We start from the raw sequence: 23,646 nt of genomic DNA, 5'->3' as shown, positions 1-23,646 counted from the left end.
TATATCTATATATATATATATATATATACACATATATCTATCTATATATATATACACACACACACGAGGAACAGTTTGCAGTATATAAGAGTAGCATTAGTATATAGTGGAATAGGCTGGCGCTGTGGCACAGTGGGTGGCACTGACAGATCTCAGATGGATTCCAAACTTGAGTACCTTCTGTGTTGATGTTCTGCATTTCTCACTCGTTCAGGTAGGTTTCATTTGGGAGTTCAGTTTGTTTTCTAGAGTTAACAAAAAAAAAAAAAAACCTTCTTTGAAGTTGATTGAGCACCGTGATGTTGTCCAGGTGGGAATTTCTATGCTCGAATGAACTCCGTGATGGACTGATGGCCCATGTGGGGTACTTACTGCTTTGGGATTTTTTTGTTGCCTGGAGAAACAATATGGGTGGATTAATTACTGAGGTGTGCATAACTTATTTTTACTATTCACTATTTATTACATGGTGCTGTATTAGAAAACGAGTTCATATAAATTTAAGATTCATGTATTTTGTTGTCATGTTTTCCTACATGTTTTGTTACCAAGAAAATACAGATTGGAATCCTGCCACTATATTTGCCAAATTTTGCTACCTGATCATTCCAGACGAAACCACAAGATGCATGGTTATGACATCCTCGATCTGAATGCCAAGCCTGTGCCTGCTAGCTCTTTGTCTTGGTACACCCTTTTTCCTTCCACATCCTGAAAGGTGTGTGAGTTAGATCATTTGGCAATTGTAAATTGAGTGTGGATGCGCTCTTGATGTTGTAATACTCCCTAGATGGGTTCCATCATCCTGTGACTCCAAAGTGGATCAGTCAGCTTTTTGAATAATATAGATGTATGTACAGGGGATTGAACAGATTTAGCTTTCATTTAGAATTATTTTTGTATTTTAATTTTAGTAATTTAATTTACTCTCAAATTATATGTAATTCTGGTACCTTTTTTGATGTCCGTCACCAGTTATTTAGATTACTGTTTGTGGAATATTTAGTGTTATGGATTTGCAGCTTCAATTTAGAAGTTTCATACATAGAATGTGATATGAGAATTTGAACAAACTAAAAATTTCTAAGCACGTGGTTAATATGTCATTAACAAAATATAACTTAAAATTTAGACTAGCGTGAATTGGGTCAACTCCAGGATTGTGAGCAGATATGCAGATCTGTCAAGAATAAACATATTGTTGTATTCTAATTGCATACAAAAGACAACAATATATCAGGAGGTCACCTTTTTGGATGCTGTGGTACGGACTGATAACACTTTATGACCATTTTAATTATTGATATGCAATTCCGGAACTACATTTTTGGGGCCCTGAAGCTTGAACTGTTATGGAGACCCCTTTGCAACCAGCAGCAAGGACTCGGTAGCCACTGTTACCTCTTCAATGGGATTGTTCTACGACAGATCATAGTTGGGTTTTTTTTGATAATATTATAACCTTTTAATTTTTATTTTAAATATCATTTTGTATTGAATTACACTATATTATAAATATTATTTCTTAAGAAAACACTTCTCATACTGTATCGTCAACACCAAAAATGTTTAAGCAGTGTGGACCAAAGTTGCTTCTTTGGCTCCTCCTAGATTGGGGGCCCTGAAGCTTAAGCTCCTTTAGTTTTATAGTAAATCCGGCCCTGAAGATAAGATAACTAGCCCAAAATCAAACGTTGAAATTTGTTCATACCCTGGGATGCGTCCGTTGCATGAGAGCACAGGAAACATTAGATTTTTTTTATATCATATGTATTATGTTCTAAAAACACAAATTGATCTCCATTATTTCGTGATAATAATTGGAAATTAAGTTAAATCATGTGTTAAAAATGCATTAGCATTTGCTAATGTTTCTGTATTTAAGACTTTTTTACACTTCAGTATCTAAACAATTAACTAAGTCATTCACACACTGCTAACGGCTGCTGAGTTTTCTACTTCCAAATTCGTTCATTGAGATTATCTCTGCCCCTAGGGTAACCACGTCAAGTACAGAGCTTTATAAATAAACAAGACACGGAGATCATCAAAGCTCTTATTGGCTTTTGCTTGGCAGGGGATTTTGAAGGCAATTTTTTATATCTGGTCTGTGAAAAGTACTTAGACATCAAAAACTAGTGAGGTATATCTCAAGACATTTGTAAAAACCATAATGGGATACATACTTTAATATATGTTCCAGGGTTATTTTATTAAACATTTTTTAGTTTATCTGACCATATTTGTTGCAAAATCCATAAAGTGCCGCTAAACATAAAAATTTGTACTAGTAGAAGAGTAGGACAAGGACGTTGTGGTACACTATTGTGTTCTAAGTGACTTCTGTTTCACTTGGCACACTTTCACTAGTTACATATTGGGAAAATTCAGGAAGCAACTGCAGTCATTGTGATGTGTATATGATGCTCTATCCCTCCATAACTATGCTTTTAGGGGGTTGAACGTTGGGCGATTTTGAGGAGGCAATTTTAATGTTGATGTAATTTATGAAGGGGAAACTAAGATAAAAATGAGAATCTTCCTGTAGTACTCTTATATTGTATGTAGGTGTCTCGGAGTGCTAAAGCATTTATACTTTACTATTCTCAGATTTGTGCATGGCAAGATCCAGTTCAATAAGGCACCTAAAATGAAGCAGAGGGCATTAAAAATGATTGGATGACTCAACGTACATATGTATTAGCAGGATATATATGTAGGTGGAGTGTGTCAAAACAAAGAAAAACAGTTTTAAAAATTGGAAATCTTATTGTCTCCATATATAGGTGGTATGAACAGTAGGGGGTGCCACTGAGTCCCAAAAACCACAGACATACAAGACCTAACACAACTCTAGGTTCAAACTAAAAGAGTTTGAATACACCCAACTCAAATGCAGCAATGATCAAAGCCAATATACTGTCTTTTAAGTGCTCTCTCCCAGCTGTGACTCAATGGTATGAGGCAGCGTGTTCCCTTTAAGTTGAACCTGGGAATGCTTTTGGTGTCATGCCATGTCTTCCTGAATGCACTTCAAGGCCATACAGAAAGTAAGAAGGTCCTCCCCCGACAGCACCCTCTAGCAGCACCCAGGAACCTGACACAGTTGTCCTTCCAAACTCCAATTCCCAGGCACCCTTGTGGGTGTCCGGATTGAGTAAACGTATGATGACCACTGCCACCCAGTGTATGGAGGATGGAATCAATCCCAATCCTTGGCTCTCCACAGTCCATCTCTTTAAGACATTCTGGCCGGGTAAAAATTAATTTCAATGTCCCACCGGCCAAACTGTATGTGTCATTGTATTGGCCTCCCATCAGGCTAATGAACCATCTTTCGTCCCAGCCAGGATGCCCGTTCTCCTCCAACAGAAGTTAGGAGTGCTATTGCAGTGACCTACTTACCTAGATTAATACCAAAGGGTTTAACAGAATTGGCAGAATGAATAAATGATTTATTGAATAATTAAACACTAAAGAGAGTTAATCTCAAGGAGAATACAAAATAGCAATTACACGTAAGGAAAATGCCACAAATCTGCAGTCATCTGTGGGGCCTCACTCACAGATCCCCTGCCACTGTCAGGTAGATTGACTTGCCTATTTCAGAGCTCCAAGTGTTACCTCCAAGCCACCTCTCTATGTAATCTTGCCTTCCATTAATCGTGTCCATGCCCGTCACTCATCTGTGTATTTCAAACTCATTGAGCCAAGTCGTCCCTGAATTACTTCAATGTTCAGAAACTGTTTTGCTTGTGCAAAAGGGACACCAGGCTAGAGCTCCTTTCAGCAGGTACCTTGTGGTCCACGGATGCATCAGCCTTCAGTACCTTTAGGCGGTCTGTGTCTCTGTGTCCTTCACTGTCAGATGTATCAGAGGAATAGCAGGATCCCGTATATTCTAACCTGAGACCATGTGCACTTTAGCAGGAGGTACTGCCACATCTTGAGTTTGGTACCTAGCGTCATTCTTTCTTCATGTAGATATGGTCAAGAATCCTTGACAGTGGCTTAGTTACCTAAACTCTAATAGCCTGAAGTAGATCGGACATTTAACCTGTAGCCTTTCCAGGGCATTCAGTGTGATTGTAAGTCATAGTGCCCCTAGGCCGTACCCATGAGCACTGCTAGGAATACATTCATCTCCCTGCTATTCCTTTGTTTTGTTGACCATGCCAAGTATCACTAGAAAAAAATACATATTTTTTATATGTGCGTAACTTGAATTGTTTGATTCTCTGAGTTATTGTAGGGGCATTAATAACTATATTAAAGGAAAATGAGGAGAAAAAAGCATTTATCGGCATTCTGATGCAACCAGCTGACACAAAATTAGTGAAATTAAATCAGATGATTTATGAGTGCATTTCTGGGAACTCACAGCCTTCTTACAAACAGCTGAAAGCCTGACACTACACTGACTGTATTCACACATTTGGAACCTTGCCTTACCTTGAGTTTGAACAATAAATGAATTATTAAGTATACTCAATTATCAATGCCTCCAACACCCAGGGCCAAAAATACTTTTTTTTTTTTTTCCTCTCACTCAGAAATAAAGAATATAGCGGTTGTCCTTGGCCAGACAGTAAACTAAGGCCACATCAAAACGCTGAACTAAATTTGGGCTGGCCCAAAGCCAAGCTAAAATGCAGCGGTGAAGGGGATACATGACACAACATTCATAAAGAACATTAAATGTAGTTTCTTTGAAGTTAATGTAAAATTTTTGGTAATTGTTTTTTATGGATAAACCTTTCTTTTATGGGAAATTAAAGTAATAAAAAAACACAATTCTGTGGCAACACAGATGATATTGTACAACGCGTTAAATATATTTTACCAGGACAACAAAGAAGATGCAAATTCAGAGTTTCTAGCAGTTATCAGTAGAGGTTGTGCCATTGTATATAAAAATGATAGATATTAATATGCATTTTGTCTGTGCAAAGTTAAAATCAACGCTAAATTAAAGAAGTCATAGCAATAGTTAATGTAACCTTTTACTTGGCTGCAGCAATGATGGTCACCTGCCTTTTAAAATGCACAGCAATCATTTTAGTTTGAAGTAAATTAGCTCAATATCTCTGCTAAGCACTTTAGCTTCTGTATAATAACGAATACTGCTGCAGGGTACACTCAGGTGACTGCGTTTCAGACAGGGTACAATTGTCTTTCTATAAATACCCACAGGAGTTCAGTCTTAAAGCAATTATCACGCCTGTTGGAGATAATACTCTTCTTTTATTCACAATGCAGAAATACTGCACTATGCTTGGTGCAGCACTCATTTTGAATGTGAAGACTGATTAATCATGAGAGTGAAAAAATGGGCAACTTGAAGGAGCGAACTGTAAGCTTCATGTACGGCTTCCACTAATTATATGCGTTTAGTGGATTAGTAATGCATAACTGATTAAACTTTGCATTCTGCATCATAACCAAGTTAGGCTATGGAAACATGTGTTGAAAAAGAGTCACAGGCCTTCTCACTCTTTGTTGTGATCTTTAAAAAAAAAAAAAAAGGAGTTAAAAGAGTAAGTGATGTTAGAGCAAACCACATCTGTAAAACCTTTCTATCAAAAAGCATTACTGGCCCAATCTGTGCCACATATTTCACCTCATTAGTCCATTAGTAGTATCCATTTACTGGATCACATTAATCCTGATCAGGAATTGTGGGGCATTCTGGGCCTATCTGTAATATTCTGTAAGTGTCTAGGAAAATTCAATTAGAATGAATTTCTGTTGAAATAAGGTATCACAATTGCACCAAGTGCTGCATCGCCACCTTCTAATTCCTTGAGAATTTAGACTTACAGTATGTGTAGAGTCGGCAGTGCAGAGTCACCATGTTACTTTTATCAGAGACTTTGACTTCTTCTGGTGTAGTTGAGTGTGTGTATTGCAATGAACCGATGCCTCATCCTGGCTTAGCTTGTGCCTTGTGCACAGTGATGTTATGATAGGCCACAATTCTTTCTGACTCTTTGCTGGAAAATGCTGGTTCAGCAGTAAAATGATGGATGGGAAATGGCCTGGAACACCATTAATGTGCTAATTTCTTCATATTGGCCCTCTGTAAGTATTGGTCAAACACGACTTACACGTGTTTTTATTAAAACATTTTGTGAGGGGTCATTTTTTTCTCAGTGTGTTGAAGTTGTGCATGAAATGTCGCCAGTCAGTGCTGTGTTCCAATATTGTGAAGTATGCATTTAAATATGCTAATAAGCACACAGAGGAAAGAAAAAGTGCATTTTCCTGTTTGCTTTTTATTGCAAATACAGTATATCCAGTATCATATGATGGCATATTAAATTCTGCCCATTTGTGTATTTCTGGTAGTAATTGGTTATATTTGTTATTATGGCAGTCATGTTTTACATTAGCAAAGTTAAAACTAAAAATGGTATACAGTATGGTGATTTACAGTAATGCATTTAATGTATATTTTCAGAAGCTTGTAAGGGTGTTTCTTTATGATTCTGTCTATTTTTTATCTGCTTAGGGCACTATCCATGTAAATGGATAATAACAGCAATAGTCATGGGAAGTTTTTTGGCACAACGTATTCAGTTTTCTAAAAAGTTAGAAAGGTGTAACTCATTTAAATACAGAGGTGTTCACAATAAACACATGTAACCAACAGAGTGTCTGCACACATACTATCTCCTTGACATCATGCTTGCTCTCACCAGTATTTGTAAGGTTCATACTTAGCTGCCCATTGCCATTACTCCTTGTTGTGTCATCGGTTTTCCAGTGACATCATTTTTACTCCTCTGCATCCTAATTTAGTTTATGTGTGGCAAAAAAAAAGGTTTGGCTGAAACACCCATTTAGGATTTGGCTGCATTTACCAAAAATTACCAATTTTCAGCAGCTCTAGTTTGCAAAATGTGATTCAGCAATAGCTAGATCCGTTGAAATGATTCCATAGACAAAATATCTTTGATTAAAAACTTTTGTAAAAATTCAAAGTAAAATAGTACACACAAAATAAAGTAAAATTGATATAGCAAAGAAAAGAAATGTTCTTGCTTATGAAATGTTCTGTTTAAAGAAGCATCTTGATTCATTTCTTTAAGTTTGCTTATACAGTTAGACCATTTCTAAACATTATAAAACCATTTCTAAACGGTCAGAAAACTGTATGCCTGTGCCTAGCACTGGGACCTATGCTAAACAACAACTGACACAATTAACACACTGTATCTTAGTAAGCAAGAAAGTTATATCTCTTATTAACTTACAGGGGGTAAAAGGCTATACCATTGTCTATGACTATGAAAGAAAATTATATCCTATTCAAATTAAGCAAACACTAATATGAGTTTAACTTAAAGCATTAACTTTCAAAGATTGGCTCTTACAAAGGATGCTAGGGGAGAGAAGGTGAATAACCAAAACTCAAATAGAACCTAAATGCATAAGGAACAAACTCTCAATACCCCCAATAGAGCCCCTAAATGACACACGTAATTTGAAAATGAAAAAGGAATCAATGCATTATCCCCTGCCACAACTCTTATAAATCTGTTGTTTTTCACAATATATTTGTCTCTTGACTTCCTATTTCTCAAGTTGCAATGACCTTAAAATAAAAACCTCTGTAGTTTTGTGTATGAGTGGCTTTTACATAGTACATCAGTAAATATAAAGGATGGTCACTTAAAGGATAATAAATTAAGCTATAAACTCTTTCAGTTAACTTCCAGGCAATTTTAAAATTTATGATGTCCAAAGCCATCAGAGAAGTGTGGTCTGCGTCTGATGTGGCACAATGACAGGCTGGGCACCACACCCTAGTACTAGTTAACTTCAAGAAAATATTTGAAGTGATCTGATTATATCTCATTGTTTTTTTTAATAAAGGTCTGATTTTATATATACCATAATAAACACAGCATTATCAAGTGCTCTAGGCCATAAAGATCCCATTAACCTACCCTGGAAGTAACCAAACTTAGATAGTGTGGTAGTCCACCCTAAGGCCCACACATGCATACATCAGGTGGAGAAAACTAGAATGCCTGGAAAAAACATATAAACACTGAGAGAACATGCAAACTCCAAAATGACAATGACGGGGCAGGACCCAGGACACTAGGTATGTGATGAAGCTGTGCTATGCTCTAAGACGTGTTCATTTGATGTACTATATATTTTAGAAAATATGTTTGATTTTGTTTCAGCCATTAATGCCTCAGCTAAAGCCATAAATGTTTGATTTAAAAGTAAAAGTCGGTAAATCAGCTATGTCTTCATATATATTTGATGCTAAGGTGGATGTAGACTCTACACTGTGGGTACACCAGTATTCATGTAAAAGCTGCATCGTGAGAAAGTGCTTCAGTACTCAAGAAAGCTGTTCTGACAACCATGATGCTGTCCTTCAAAGGGCATCTTAATATTCAATCCTTTTTGTTTCTTCTGATACTAATTTAGAAAACTGATTTTTATATTGAGATCCTATTATGAATTGTAAAGTCTGGAGACTTGGAGGAAAGTTGCCTTGTTAAATTCCCAGACTTTACAGAATACCACTATCTGTAAGCCCTGGCAGCGATACAAGTGTGACATTAACTCTGATATGCCTTTGAAAAACACTGTCAGATGCTAAAAGTTGAAAAGCTTTATTAAATTTACTGGATTAATGAATTAGAAGAACAAAAAGGGTATTTTTATTTCAAAGATTGATTTTTGGTATAGATCTATATGAACCTTTGAATTCTCTCACTTTGTTCTATTTTAGAGCATGCAGCCAAATTCCTTCCCATCTTTATCAGTATGTGCCAATTAATAATAGTATAACTGGGAAGGATTAGCTCAACTTGTCATATCCTAAAAATAATTTGCTGCAAACAGCTTAACTTAATTAGGGCTTTAGGTTTTTCAGTGCCATTTCTCAGCTGTCTACAGCAATTCTGTTCACTCAGAAATGAATAAAATTAACAAGTTGTGTGTCTACTTTAAAAAAAAAAATGCAAGTATTCAGCGCGGTGCACTTACTTCCAATTATCGTCGTCCATGTCTGTGACTGCCTTTTTAAAACCTGTCTAACTAATGCAAGTGTTGAGTTGTTCTAGTCATTGAAGACGACACTGTGATCAATGGCAAATCAGGCCAAAGCTTCCTTTATCTCTACAAATGCTGACAACGTTTAGTCAGTCAAATGGCCATCAATGTCTAAAACCCTTCATGGTAACTCAGAAACATTGCTGCTTGTATAGAAGGCAGATAATAAAGAAGAATGTTAGATTGCAATTGACAGTATGGCAGAATTCCCACTCTTACAATTCTAGGTCTCTTCACATTATAGAGAATCTTCATGTCTGTGGCTTGAGTGTCCATGGCAGTACAGCTCAGATTACTGATTTACTGATGAATAATAAACTTTATATTGTCTCTTAAGCAGTCATATCATAGATAATAACAAAAATAGACTAGCATTTTGGATGGCAAGAACAAAGCAAAGATTTCCAGAGAGGCAATTTTAGAATAAAAACAGACATTTTTTTCCATCCATATGACTGATTAATGTTTAAAATCCTTTTAACAGATATCTATTTAAATACATCTCTCTAACATTATAATCATGATAATGCAGACTGTCAAGCAGTGACAGAGGAGTTCTGGGAAAAGAAATTAAGAAAAAATCATGCTCTGCAGCAAGTATTGATTTGGTGCAATTGTGGCAGTATTACTAGAGGGCCTCAGTTTCTCATATATTTGAGGTGACCTTGGTTGAATTCAGCTCAATATCTAATTGTGCCATTGTACGTTACCAATAATACTTTAAAGCCCAAGTTTCATTTGGTAATAAACGGCAGAAAGAAAAAAGACATCTGCTTAAACACATGTTATACGTTTCTTTTTTTTTTCTTTTTTTCTTTACTGGGAAAAGAAAAAGATGTAAGGCTTAAATTAGGCATCAAGCAAATTAACTTTTATTTGGAATATCTGATCTGAAAGATTTTAACAGATGACATGGGCCTAATCCTCTTTCTTGTGGATTTCCAACTTCATTGGGAATTAAATTATATAAAAGTGATTTGTGTGATGCTACAGTCAATGAACAATAAAAGAAAAAAAAAAGATTTTCCAGATGTGTGCACTTCTCCTAAATTATCCAGTTTATAACAAATTACACCATAAATCACAATAATTGGTTTTGCTACATAATCTTGTGCTCTTCATCTATAAAATCTGTGATGAGATAAGTTTTTAATCAGTGTCTGTCTTTAACAACTATATATTGTGGGTTTCTGTTACTTATTTTCATTAGATCATGATGCCTTGTAAATTTATCACATTATACTTACCTGTTTTATATGTCAACAAAATATAAAGATTAAATTTGTTATGAAGATTTATATAACCAAAGAGTACTAAACAAGCAGAGTATTTGCTGCATGAGGCTATATTATTTTAAATCCTTAAATTTGTAAAAACACTAGAAAATGTAATGTAGTATACTTTTACTTTTTGACCATAAATAAAATTAAAAACCACACACATACACAGAAAAAGGTGTGCCAGGCTTAAAAAGAAAGAACAAGGGTTGGGGTTAGGGATAGGGTTATTTTCATTTCAGAAATAGGATCATTCAGTGACATATTCCAAATGAAAAAGGCACTTTAGTGTCAAGAAGGTAATTATTGCAGACACAAATATATTTACATGGTATCTCTTATTCATATTACAATATGTTACATTTTTTCCCACCCTTGTTGTCTCAACCAAACTTTTCTTAAGAGAAACTCGCACTACGCACGTTTGTTCCGTACCATGCCAGAGCACAAATGTCTCCCCTCCCTTTTTCCCTGCTGGCCTGCATCTCACACTGTACTTATTGTAACATTCTGGGCCCAGGTACACTTTCGTCATCACCATGCTGCTTTGTGTAAAGCCAAAACAAGATTCAGACATGGAGTGACAGTATGCATGTTAAAATGATTTTACTTATTTTGTGGTTGTTTTGGAGTTCTGTAGGGTGGGATAATGCTACACCCTCTTACAGATTTCTGTGTATGCAGCACAGTGTTTTTCTTTTAATCGTGCTACACATAAAAGAAGATTTTTATAGAAAGAAATTATGTTAAGGGAGGTATTTGCAGCTATTTTTGCTAACTACAATTCACGTCCACCTGTAAGGTGAGAATAAAAACCTGTTTTTAACTCAAATGGTATAGATTGAAATGAGAATAGCACTATGTGACTTGCCACATCATTAACGTCATGTGTGTTTTCCATGCTCAGGCATGTTTAGCAATCACACTGTTCCTGAACCTACTGAACCCTGCCCGGGCACACCTCTTCCAAGTGGGCCAGGGCATGGTATGGTTGGCACAGCATGGAGTTATCACACTAGTGAAACAAACTAGACTTTGGGGATTACAAGCAGACAGACATGCTCAGGTATGGAACAAATTGCTAGTGTGGGTACACCCTTAGAGCTATTCTCAATTCAAATAATAGCAAAAAGGATGAATATCATTCAATAGGTTTAAGAAAATAACAGAGATGTTATAATTTCTTAAAGTACATGTCAATGTATGTAAAGTTATGAGCAATTCCACATTATGTGGTACATGATTACCCAAAGTACTCTAGAGTGATCAGATTACAAATTCACACTTGGCTGGAAAATTCCTTTAATGAGATCCTATGTATTTTATTAACTTTGGAGTTTATCTTTAAACTCAAGTCAAGTATGTGAAGTTATAAAACCTATAATGTGTCTCTTGCTTAATTTGGCCATTGAGATATGTGCATTAAGCTCTTTGTCTCTAGTCAGCCTATGTCTTAAAAAATCGAACTGCTTCTTGTTTGCATGTAGACTTTGTAGTGATATGTCAGGGAGAAACTATTCCATTTTATAAAAAAAAATGTAATTTTTATACTAATAATAAACAAATTAAGCATTATTGGGCATTCATTAATGTTAGCCTTTACAATCCTATAACTTAGTAAGTTTTTTGGATGAAAATAGTGAAATATTTAAAAGATATCATTAATTTGTATGCATGAGTAAGGATTTACAATATCCATCCATTCTTTAGCCCAGTTATTCAGTAATTCTCAAAATATATTCATGTGCACACCCATATACTGTACACTCATACTGAGACAGTTTCAAGCCATACATTAACCTATAGTCCATGTCACACTTCACAGTCTTACCAGGGATTTTTCTTTTCAGACTTCATTTGCATAGCCTTAGCAAGCCGAAGACAGTCACACTGTGTTCCTGTGACCACCAGTCATATAGTGGGACATGCCTAACGACTCAGTGCTACTAATCTGTGACTCTGCATGACAAAATCAAACAGCTTTGATTTTACGTCAGGTCATAGGGATGGGCTCTGTTTTTTCAGGAGTTGAGAACCAATGTGTGCTCAGTCGTAAGGTGCAGTGAATATGATGCAGCTATGAGGAATAAGGAACACAGATTTTTTGGACCTCACATCTCATAAACAGAAGATAAGCTCGTCTGTCTGATGTCTCATATTTTATGTACCATGATAGAATTAAAAAATGACAAAGAAAGGGCAATGATTGCAGCTGAACTTGTGGTACCTGGTAACCCTTTGTACAGTATGGGCTTTGTCAGGTAGCAAATTATTGGCTGTCAGAAAAAGGAACAAGCATGACTGTGCTAGAATATCAGCACACAGTTGCTAAAGTTGACATGCCCAGACATTTTCATTCATGTAAATTGACATGGTCCAGAGACAAGATTGGCAACTACAATTGGCAAGTCTGATATGACAAACTACTAGATCTCCTTAAAGGAATTATCCACCTAAAAATGATAATTTGCTTAAATGTTACTTACCCCATGTGCTTAATAGTGAAAATATATTAATCTCATGTTTTCATGCAGAAAGATGCGGTTTTGGACTATGGTCCTTGACCACCCACAGACTCATTTTCAAGCTTGTGGTGACACTTAGATGTCACAGATAGCCTTCTGTACTCTCAGAAGAGCGGTACGTCCCACTGACTTTGTGATAATTGTCTAATTTATTTTGAAGTTTTCTGAATTAAATCATGTAGTTGTACAGTAGTTGTATTGCGTTTGTTGTGGCTGTTGAATGGTCTGTGCCATGCACCCTCTTGGAAGTTCATACATTTCTTATTAATTGATTTGTCTGATTAGGTGTTTTTTTCTCAGATCTACAATGTTCACTTGGAATTACAGAAATAAAACACATTATTTTACAAATAATCAGTTGAGACAATGTTTAAAAGTAGGCTTTGGAGTATTTGTTCATTGTGTATGTAAAAACAGATTGATGCCACAAAGTATGTTTGTTATAGTGTCTGATCCTACCTTTTTCGTTCATCCAACAACTTTGTTTCTCATGTGCTACTGTATTCTCATTTTTAATTCCCTTCAAAACTGAAGACATTGACAAAATGTCTGCAAGGAACAATGATGACATATCTCCGCTAATTGTTTGAAAATGATGAATATTTTCCCACTAGTCTTTAAATATAAGCATGCAGACACCACTAATTCCCATAATTTCATAACCATTTTCTTCCTTTGATGTTCCAGATGGAGTCTATGTGTAGAAAAACAAACTCATTATGTCCCTGGTACTTCTTAAGAACACCTGTGTCATCTGAATCATTTGTCAAAGAATATTTACATCAGCGGTTCTTGCCATAAAGTAAATTAGCAAAAAGACACATCCGTTTTCTTTCAAAATGACCTGCTTTCCCCCTCCTCTGTTTTGCCATCTTAGATTCAGAAATGAAAGTCATATCCCTGAACTTAGACAGAAGACCCTTGTGAACTTACAAAATGTCAGTCATTTCAACTGAAAAATTAAATCTTTAACCTCTAACACTCTTATTTAATTTTCTATCCACTGTTCCTGCTGAACAGGCTGAGTAGGTCTGACCAGACCTCTCTGTTGCCAGCCGCAGTTTCTATCATATTGTGGGGAATTCTATAATTCTCCTGTCCTGGGCCTCATATGGTAGATTATGGCTTCAGTAGGAGTAAAAATGGGGAACCATCACTTGATTCCTGGATGACCTTATATGGTTCCTCTCAATTTTTGATTAGCAATGGCTATGTTCAGAAACCAGAGAGTGAGCCTGCAGCCCTAAAGTGGGACACAATTATGAAGGCAGTCTCAAGATTTACACCACTAGGTAAAAAATAACTCCCACTTCACCATCATCACCTATTACAGTACCCAGAATGCTGCCAAACCATTGATCTTTCTCAAGATTCACTATTCCCTGACTTATGAACAAGAATATGATACTTGATCTTCTACGCTAAGGTTATGTAACTTACTGTATGAGAGAAGAATGGCCTCATGTTTGGAGACACAGAGTCTTATCTGGACTACTTCATGCTAGACTGTGAATGCTTGAGTGCATTTCAGGCCTCAGGCAGCTAGCAGAGGCTAATAGATTTTGTTCTATAAAATGGACAGTTGCCTAGCCTATTCCATTTTATACATGAAAAACACAATTAAACAACGAATCATTACTAATTACTGGAAGAATTCTGTACTTAACATTACTGGATTTAAATTTTTTCCATCCAGGTAGTGCTTACTACTCTTTCACTGCTAATGCAAGGGTCAGCAGACAACAGAAGTGTTGAAATATCATGCTGTAACAACACAAAAGATATTCCAACATACTGTAAACATAAAGCTCTAAATAACTTTAAATGACGCCTCTGTTTTTTGTGTAAGAGTTTTCTCACCTTGCTGAGTACAGTCTGAGTAACAGAGCACTTATCCTTTATAAATTACTAGCTGTCCATTGTGGCTCCACTCACGTAGTAGTGAAACAGGACAAACTTTAAAAATCGATGAAAAAATAAAAAAAAAATGTAATAATTTACATTGAGAAGAATTTATATTGATAGCGTTTGTATCTGAGGGCCTGTTAATATACAATATTTTTGGTTTTGCAGGGGTGGGAATGTAGTCGTGATCTCTTTGCCAAAAATGTAAAAATTTGCCAGGGTATCTCTGGCCAAGTGGAAGGTAGGTACATTCCAACGTCAAACGTTGCCACTATATCTGATTGTGTTCAGCTCTAAAGGGAAAGCGTACCCCACTTGGGGAGAAGAGCATGTGGCTGTGATATTTCTGGAAGTCAGCAGTTACCCTCTAAAACACACGTAGCTGTGATCTCTCTTTCAAAAACATCAAACGTTACTCTTTAACAATCTCTAGATGATGATGTCTGCTGAACAAACAGGTATCGCTAGCTAAGCAGAGGCAAGGTATGCTCCAACACGTGGCGAGAGATACAGAGATGGGATGATTCTCCAGAACCTCTTTCAGGTCCCTTAATTGTTTTTTCCTAGTCCTCCTACACCATAGCTTTAACTTTGGCTACTACTCTAGCTGCTGCCTTTTTGGCCCACTGGTAGCTGTTAGTTACATTTGGTTCTGTTCACTTAATTCATCATTTTCTAGCAGTTTCAGTCCATTTCAGAACCCTTTGAAAAGGGTACAAGGCAGGAATAAAACAACAGCAGAGGAAATTGAATTGTGAAAGGCAAGGGAACTTTGGAATAGTCCATCAGAACAATTAGAATGAACACCATGGTTTAGGTTTCATTTAAATGCCATTAAAGAGGAGGAATTCCTAAAATTGGCATTTAGATTTTTCTAGAATTTGGGAGCTCTATAGAGTCTCCAATCAGGAAAGCCTCCTACTTAACACTTTAAAGAAGAGCTCCATGTGTATCTTTATGGGTACACTTCCACCAGCTGTTCCTAGAACTTTCAGCCAATGTTCGGCCATAGCTTATTGTTCTCACGTTCACTTCTAAGTTCTTGAAAAGGCTTGGCACTTACCTGAAATGCTGGAAAATATTTTTTTGGAGGTAAGGATTGAAGTAAATAGAAGTATTCAAAATATTTCTCCAGGATAGTCCTAATACCTTTCAGCTCAGGGGCTTGGGTCTACCTATCTATAATTTCAAAATGCAAAGTGTTCAGTTTGAAACATTCACACATTTACCAGGGTCTTCCACTCTATAAATTACATTTGTTCATGGTCATTTTTCATATTACACTTTTCCTCATTTTTGATATACTTCATATTACTGTGGCATATGCTTTTTCTAGGCTAGCTTTGCATCCATTCAAATTACAGGTAGTGAAATGTGAGTTTTACATTTTTTGTAGGTTGCATCCAATTTGTCATTCCCTTTGAAAAACTTCTTTATCTGCCAGTCACCTTACACATTTAGTAAAATTGTTTGCCTTTTTGTTACGTGTTTGACGTGGAAAGAGCTTAGGTTTGGCGACTTTTATACTGTACAAGTGATCTGTGATATGAATTGTTGTCTGTATAGATGATGCCAGAGCCTATTATGATGGGGCTGCTGTGCCTTGTCGCTAGATTCCATTAGTTATCCATCCTGTCACAAGCTGCTAAACCTTAGGCCTATAAAAGTCTACCTGAATTTATTTGTTACGTTTTGCTTCACTGTGCAGGATGACCCAATCATGTCTTGCATGCAATTTCCATCGAATGAACTATGGCTAGCTAAGAGGCATTAGCAGACTATATGCTTTACTGCTCTGGGCAGAGAAGCACAGAAAGGCAGCTGCAGCTGAAAGTACTCTTTTCTGTTTTTCCTCAATCCAATTTTAAGTGTTTTTTTAATTATTAAAGCTCTAAAAAATAAATTCAACGCTATTCAAATAGTTCAATCAGTATGCCTTGTGGTTTGTAATATTACATAATGGTATCGTATTAGTTTACTATCAGTCACAATACACCACATTTCAAGTACAAAGTTCATTACAGGCATGCAAACACTTTGTAACATATGGTTATCATTGAAGGTATTCTCTGTAGATGGACAAAAGGGTATAACCTGAATGCTTCTTGACATTTTTTTAATTTGACTTTTCAAAATGAGGCTATAAAAAGATTCAAAATACTACTAGAGATAAGTTTTATGTTATTTTTCTGAAAACAGAAGACGATATTGATACTCTGCAGACTCTTGTAGCAAGATATATGCTGATACTACACTGTTATGATGAGTGATAGTTGCCCCAGATTATTTGTTTTAATACTTTTTTATTGCATCATAATTATAACATTGTAAAATATTTTCAAACATTTAAAATCAACATTGAAGACTATCAAACAGCGATTTTCATACTATGCTAGTCATGAATAATAAATATAGAATATCAGTATATTAATGTATTACCTAAGATTTTTACCGATCAATGGAGATCACATCTTCATCCATTTCTTCAAACTATAAAAGAGAAAACTAAGATTTTTCTTGGATGTAATTTGAATAATAGAAACATCAAGCAATTGTTTTACACTCGTGCAAGTCAGGTTAGATAAACTAGTGTGCAGCATATCTGTATTAGTGTACATACCATAAAGCATTAATTGTTTTGGCCTTTTTAAATTCCCTCTCTACATTTTTAGGTTTTTCGTGTATTTTTCCGGTTGTTTATAAAATGTAATATGATCTTGTCAATGTATTTTGTGTTTTGCTTATTGGACACATACTGCCATTTTGTGAATATCTCTACATGTCCTCAGCCATGTTGTTTATTGTCACGAGGCATTTTGCGTTATTAAGCCCTCCCTATGCAAAATGGTGCAACAATATAATCATATTCAAACATTCAGAATCACTTAAAAATATAACAGCATTTTGTGTAGTTAATAAGTGGACCTTTTTGCTACATTTCATATGACATTTACTTTGACTTTGTGATTTGGCTTTGACAACCATTGCTAAAAAGCTTTTCTGGTTCTTTGACTCCCGTTTGTGTTTTGACAAATGTTTCTGCTGGTCCCTCTTGACACCTCCCATTTTCTGGTCATTTTTCTGTCTTATATTTCCTCTGGGTACTTTCACTCCCCAGCTAAGTGTCCAAAGCAGATGTCGGTGAAGCACTAATTTCATGATGTATTGGGACCTTAAAATAACAAGCAAACTTGGATGTCACATGTAAAGCCCATCCATCTGTTTCAACTTGACAAATCCCATGTACATTAAAAATGCAACATGTATTTTATTATACATAAAGTCACAATAAAAAAGTGGGCATCAATGCTTGCCCCAGACTGGTGAATCTTGTGTAACACTTTTTTTTTTATTCTTCTTTCATCTCATGTGAGTCACAACCCATCCAAGATACAAACTTGCATCCTATTCTCCATGAACAGAGAAGCAAAATATATTCTTAGCCATTCAAAAACTTGTCTAGTTCAAGTGGCTTTGTGAGTTCTGATTTTACTTGAGACCGTTGACATACCTCTCCTTGACTGAACTTCACAAGGTCCCCTCTCAGACCATTGTTCTGATTGATCTGAGTCATCTGAAACAGTAGAATTCATTCAAGAGGTCAACTTCAGACATGACCTCTTTTAGGAGAACATAATACAGCCTTCTTAACCAGTTGAATTAAAGAAGAACTTTTTTTGTTTGAGAAGCCATGCCACCTTTTAACCATGCTTGTGTGTATTTGAGTGGTGTTACCTTCACCTGCAGTAGTGAGGAAGAATTGCTAGTGTGAAGAATTAAGGACAAGTGTGCAGAAATCAAGAGTGCTCACATTTTTTACTTAGTAATATAAATGAGTTCCACTTGTGATAAAAAAAAAAAAATTAGAGGCTGGTCAACTCAGAAAAAGCAAGTCTAATTTTTATTGGAACTGGCCGATTGCTAATGGGGCACACAGGCAGAGAGAAGGGCTTTTTTCAGTTTTGTATCTTGGTGGTGGTGATTTTAACAAAAAAATAAAATTAGCCGTAACAGCACTCTGTGCTACCTGTGTAAAGAAGGATGAGAAAATGCATAAATAACTTACATGCTTCTGTATATGCATATATCTTGTATGATAAAATACTTGCTATATAGTGTATATAATTGTATGCTCACATAAGTCCTCATTGAGTTCAATAAAATACTTCCTAATACATAATATTTCAAATAAAAATTTTGACTTTGTTTTCCTTGCTTCTCTATATTATGAATCTTTACTTTAACTTTTTCTCTTGAGGTTGCTCGTGACTAAATAAAATATCCTTGGCCATGCATAAAAACTTGCAATGATAAATAAATGCCAAGAATATCTAAAGTTTGTTGGTTGAAGGACACGGAGGCAGTGGCTTATGTGTTTTATGCTAAAATGTAGTATGAAAATGAATTATAAACACACATATCTGCATCAGCCTTAAAACCTACGCTCATTTCCACATGTTGTGTAGAGTTATGCTATATACTGCTTCAGAGTATACGTGCAAGCTTCAAAGCTGTGAAATTTAAAGTGCCATTCTTAAGCCATACATGGATAAAAAGATGAAATGAAGTTGAACATTATGAACAGAGCCTCCAGGTATGTTGTAGTGTTTAGGACTGTGCAATTGCATTAGGCAGGATCACGTAAGTGAAGGATAAATGTGTAGCAAAGGCATATAGATCATCTCTGTATTAGAATTCAAAGAGAGGAGGAATTTCATACATTCAGCTTCCAGTTCAGGGTCATAAAGAGCCAGAACCTTTTCTAGTAGCTATCTCTCGGTACCTGTTCCAAGGTTTATTTGATGAATGAGGTACCTTCGGTATGTTTCATCTATGTTCAAGTGGGTCCCTCTGTGGACTCCACTTTGCTCTAATTATCCAAGGTATGCTGGAATGATTGGTCAATGTGGCTAATGCACTGGACTTTAAATCTCAAGGTTACCATTTTAGTCTTCAATTTCAGTGAACATGTCTGTTAACCTCTGAGTGTAATATATATGTAGACAATTGGACTATAGATCTTTTCTTAAGCAAATTCCCCATGACAATGTTGCCTAAAAAAAAAAAAAATGTTTCTCCCCTGACACTAATGTGTCCATTTGCTTCTTCATGTCCTGTAGTAGTCTGGCATCCATTTGGAGCTAATACCTCTGCTAATATTCCCAATTTCCAAGAATTTTACTATCATTTCCTCACAGAAACTATGATGGCTAGCATGCTTTGGAATGCTAAGATGTGAAAGTTGCAGTCCCATCATTTTCAAAGCCAAATGATTTCAAAGAAAATACATTGTGAAAGGATCAGACTCAACATACTCAAAAAGGTTTGGGGTAGCCACCTGTGTATTATCCCTGGATGCAATGGGTTTTGAAAATAAGACTTAGGTGTCTTCAATGGAGTCCTAATAAGAAGTGATGACTGGTTGTAAAAATGGCGGGTTTAAATGCCAAGACCGGAAGTGATTTACGGGAACTGGAAGTGACCTTCTTCTGGCATCATAACCAGAAGTGATGTTCTCCTAGGTGTTGGAACTGGAAGTGACGTTCTCCTGGGCACCAGAACCGAAGTAACATTCTTCTAGGCGTCTTCAGGGATGAGTCAGATAGGTTTTCCTGAGTCTAGTCTGCAGAGACAACAGAAGAAGGTTTAGCGCACCCCACCACCCCCTGGCCTGGTGTGGAATTACCCTGACTTGGTCCATACAACTTCCACCTACTCACAAGTGCGTGATAATATATACCAGTACAAATGACAGATTTTTATATAATAAAGCTCTCTTTGAAATTGCCACCACCATCGAGTATTTCAACATGAATAAAACCATTGAGTCAACTAAAACAACTGAAGTTGGTATCAACAATATGTAGTCAGTGCAAGAAGACATGGTGTGTGGTCATTATGCTATTGAAAAGTCATTTCTTTTGGATTTGACTTTATTGTTGAGGTGGAAGAAGCCTCACACAGCCGGAGGAAAAGAATTCTAAAGATCAGACACCATTATCTCAAATAAATATCTATTATGAAATGGACAGGTGTGTAAGAACAGGGTAGCCAAGTCATGTAGCAGAATTACATGCAGAGGCTTATAGTTCACAGGCTCTGGGCCTGTAGCTGCAAACTGAGTTAAGCAAATTTGATAATGAGTGGATGGATGAATGGGGGAGTTGCAGTTAAGTAAAAGGGTTTTGAAAATAATTTCATAACAGTCAGGAAGCCAGAGTTTGTTAAAATGTCTTAAGTAATATGTGGTTATAATAATTGGCGAAGAGCTTCTGTAAAAATATTTTAGTAAAGAAATATATGTGTTGAAATGAGAGGCTGTTAAGGCATTGCGGATTAGCTCTGTGAAACATTTTAATAAGTAGTGACGGCAATAAAGGCGAATATGATTGTACACTGTGTACAAAAGGCTAAGCGAAAAAATGAAAAATATTTTTTACATACCTGTTCCCAGTAAATGAGCTTCACATTGTTTTATTATGTTTTAAAAGAGCACAATACTGTACATTCTTACTATAAGGATAATTAGTCAACTAGTGTTAATTAAATTTCAAACTCCAACTACTAAGTCACTAGCTTCAAAATATAACAAGTAATTATGTAAAAATAGGGAGCCCAATCACAAAACGCTGACATTTGACACGTCTGAGCAGAGATTTAGCTTTGCAGTAAATCTATGAGGTCAGAATTATTGAACCTAATGCTGTACTATTGATCTGTATACACTAAGACAGTTGGTGATTTACTTCCATCAATGATTTTATAAGATTTTTTCCCATAATGTCGACAGATCCAGCTGCAAAGCATATGCATTTAACCAATGTCATAATAAAGATTTGGTTATACCTGCTTAAGAAAAATAAATTCTATTAGATGGTATAGGGGTGCAGTATTTAGTGCGGCTGTCTTGATGTTCTAGAGTTCCTTTTCACATCCTAGTCACTAACTGTGCTGTGATTACATGTTCGTCTTCGTCCTCAAGAATTTTCTTAAATCTTGCAGTTTAATTCCACATCATCAGTGTCCAGCTTATTTCTAGGGGTTAGTGAGGGTATGTAGGTAAATGTGTCCTGCAGTTGCCTGGCCACATTTCTAGGGTAGAGTTTTGTCTTGCCCCCAGTTCTCTTGGAATAGGTATTGTCTTTGTGTACATAGATGAATTACAGTAGTCGAGTTAATTGGAGGATAGACCTAAGTAAATATTGTGTATCATTGCTATATTCTCTCCTGCCAGTTAGAAGAAAATAAGGAATTACATTGTATTTTGTTCTGTATAGCTTTAAAGATAAATGCTGGAAACATACAGTAACCTTATACACAAGTTTATTATTAAAAATGCCTGCCTATTCAAGGTTGTGGTCAGGCAGAGGACTTATTGCTGAGATTTATCTGCATGCTGTTGTATCTGAAAGTGCATTTCCCATCAGAGTGGTTGGGTTTCATACATTCTGGTTAACTTTTCATATATATATACATACTTCGTATGTGACATCCTTTGATATTCAGGTAAAGAAGTTAGCACAAAAATAGCAAAATCATGTAAACCTCCAGAATGTATCACTACACAATTATCATACAGATTTTATAATACCCTACACTAAAAAATGGTAATGGAATATTCTAAGTGGTCTCATGTTTTCATTAATCAGACAAAGGGATCAAAATTAAATCAGCTTAATGGCTTAAATATTTGTTAAAGATATGAATATGTATTATTACTCTAAAAAAATCAATAGTTTAGAAGTGTGTATTGATTAAGCATTGCTGTTTCATTTTTTTTTAATGCTTTGTTTATAAAAGAGAGAGCCGAAGAACAGAGATTCGAAATAATTAATAACCAATAGAATTACACAACAGAACATTATCAAATCCACTTAATCCAGTTCAGGGTCGTGAGGAGTCAAAACCTTTCCCTGCAGCACTGGGCACTAGATAGGAACCAGTCCTGGGTTGGGAACCAATCTATTGGAGGAGCCAATTTACATACACACTCATAAAGCACCAATTTAGAATCCCCAGTAAACTTAACATGTACATCTTTGGCATATGGATGATACGATTAACCGGAGGAGGACGTATTTGGGTTACTAGAGAAAAATTGGGACACATAGAGAAAAAATCATAAAAATATTGAGAGAATGTGCAAATTCCACAGAGTGAAACTGAACCTAATCTCCTAGAGGTAAGAAGTAGCAATGCCCACTGCATCACTCTGCTGTATCCCTGAAATGTGTTTTACTTTTATGAAAGGTAAATATTTTAGTAAAAGGCGTCACTTTGGAGTAATAGATAACTCTACTGTGGTAAATGGGTTTGACTTCCTCTCTCATCATTAATGTTTCTGGAGTTTATATATTCTCACCATGAGCTTGAGGATTTTATCTCCACTTTATGTTTATTAGGCTGTTTGGCAACTCAATACTGTCTCATTCTGGGAGAACACTCCATTGTGTTCTTTACCATCATGTGAACGTTTAATGGAATAAACAGGTTCAGTAAATGGATGAGTATTTCTGTGACTTTTAAAATGCTGCACATATCTATCAATTTTCTTAGGCTGCTTAGTTCAGTGCAGGTTTGAAAGGGGGCTCATGCCTGTGCTGGTAGAGTTCTTTGAGTATAATTAATGAGAAAGGTACAACAGTTCAGTGTAACAGTCTGAGGATACTATGGTGCCATAGTTCCATAGTGATTTGTTTTTGGGTTTTTTTTTAGCCATTAATGATCAGTAGGGAGTATTGGAAAGCATATTTATGTTAAATGCAATTGCACAGTCTATTAAACTGTCACAGCAGGAGATACATAAAGGTACCACAACAGCTTAATGAACAATGTAATTTGTGAAATATTTAACACTT

The 23,646-nt window shown here is 36.0% G+C and overlaps 1 protein-coding gene across 27 annotated transcripts in view; it reads left to right on the top strand.

The window, feature by feature from the left end:
* The window catches only part of nrxn1a (neurexin 1a), a 1,096,290-nt gene that overhangs the window by 755,150 nt on the left and 317,494 nt on the right, over positions 1-23,646 (top strand). The window lies entirely within an intron of this gene.

This window comes from Polypterus senegalus, chromosome 16 (genome assembly GCF_016835505.1).
Source record: "Polypterus senegalus isolate Bchr_013 chromosome 16, ASM1683550v1, whole genome shotgun sequence".
Taxonomy (NCBI): Eukaryota; Metazoa; Chordata; class Cladistia; order Polypteriformes; family Polypteridae; genus Polypterus; species Polypterus senegalus.
This window is presented reverse-complemented; position numbering and strand designations above follow the sequence as displayed.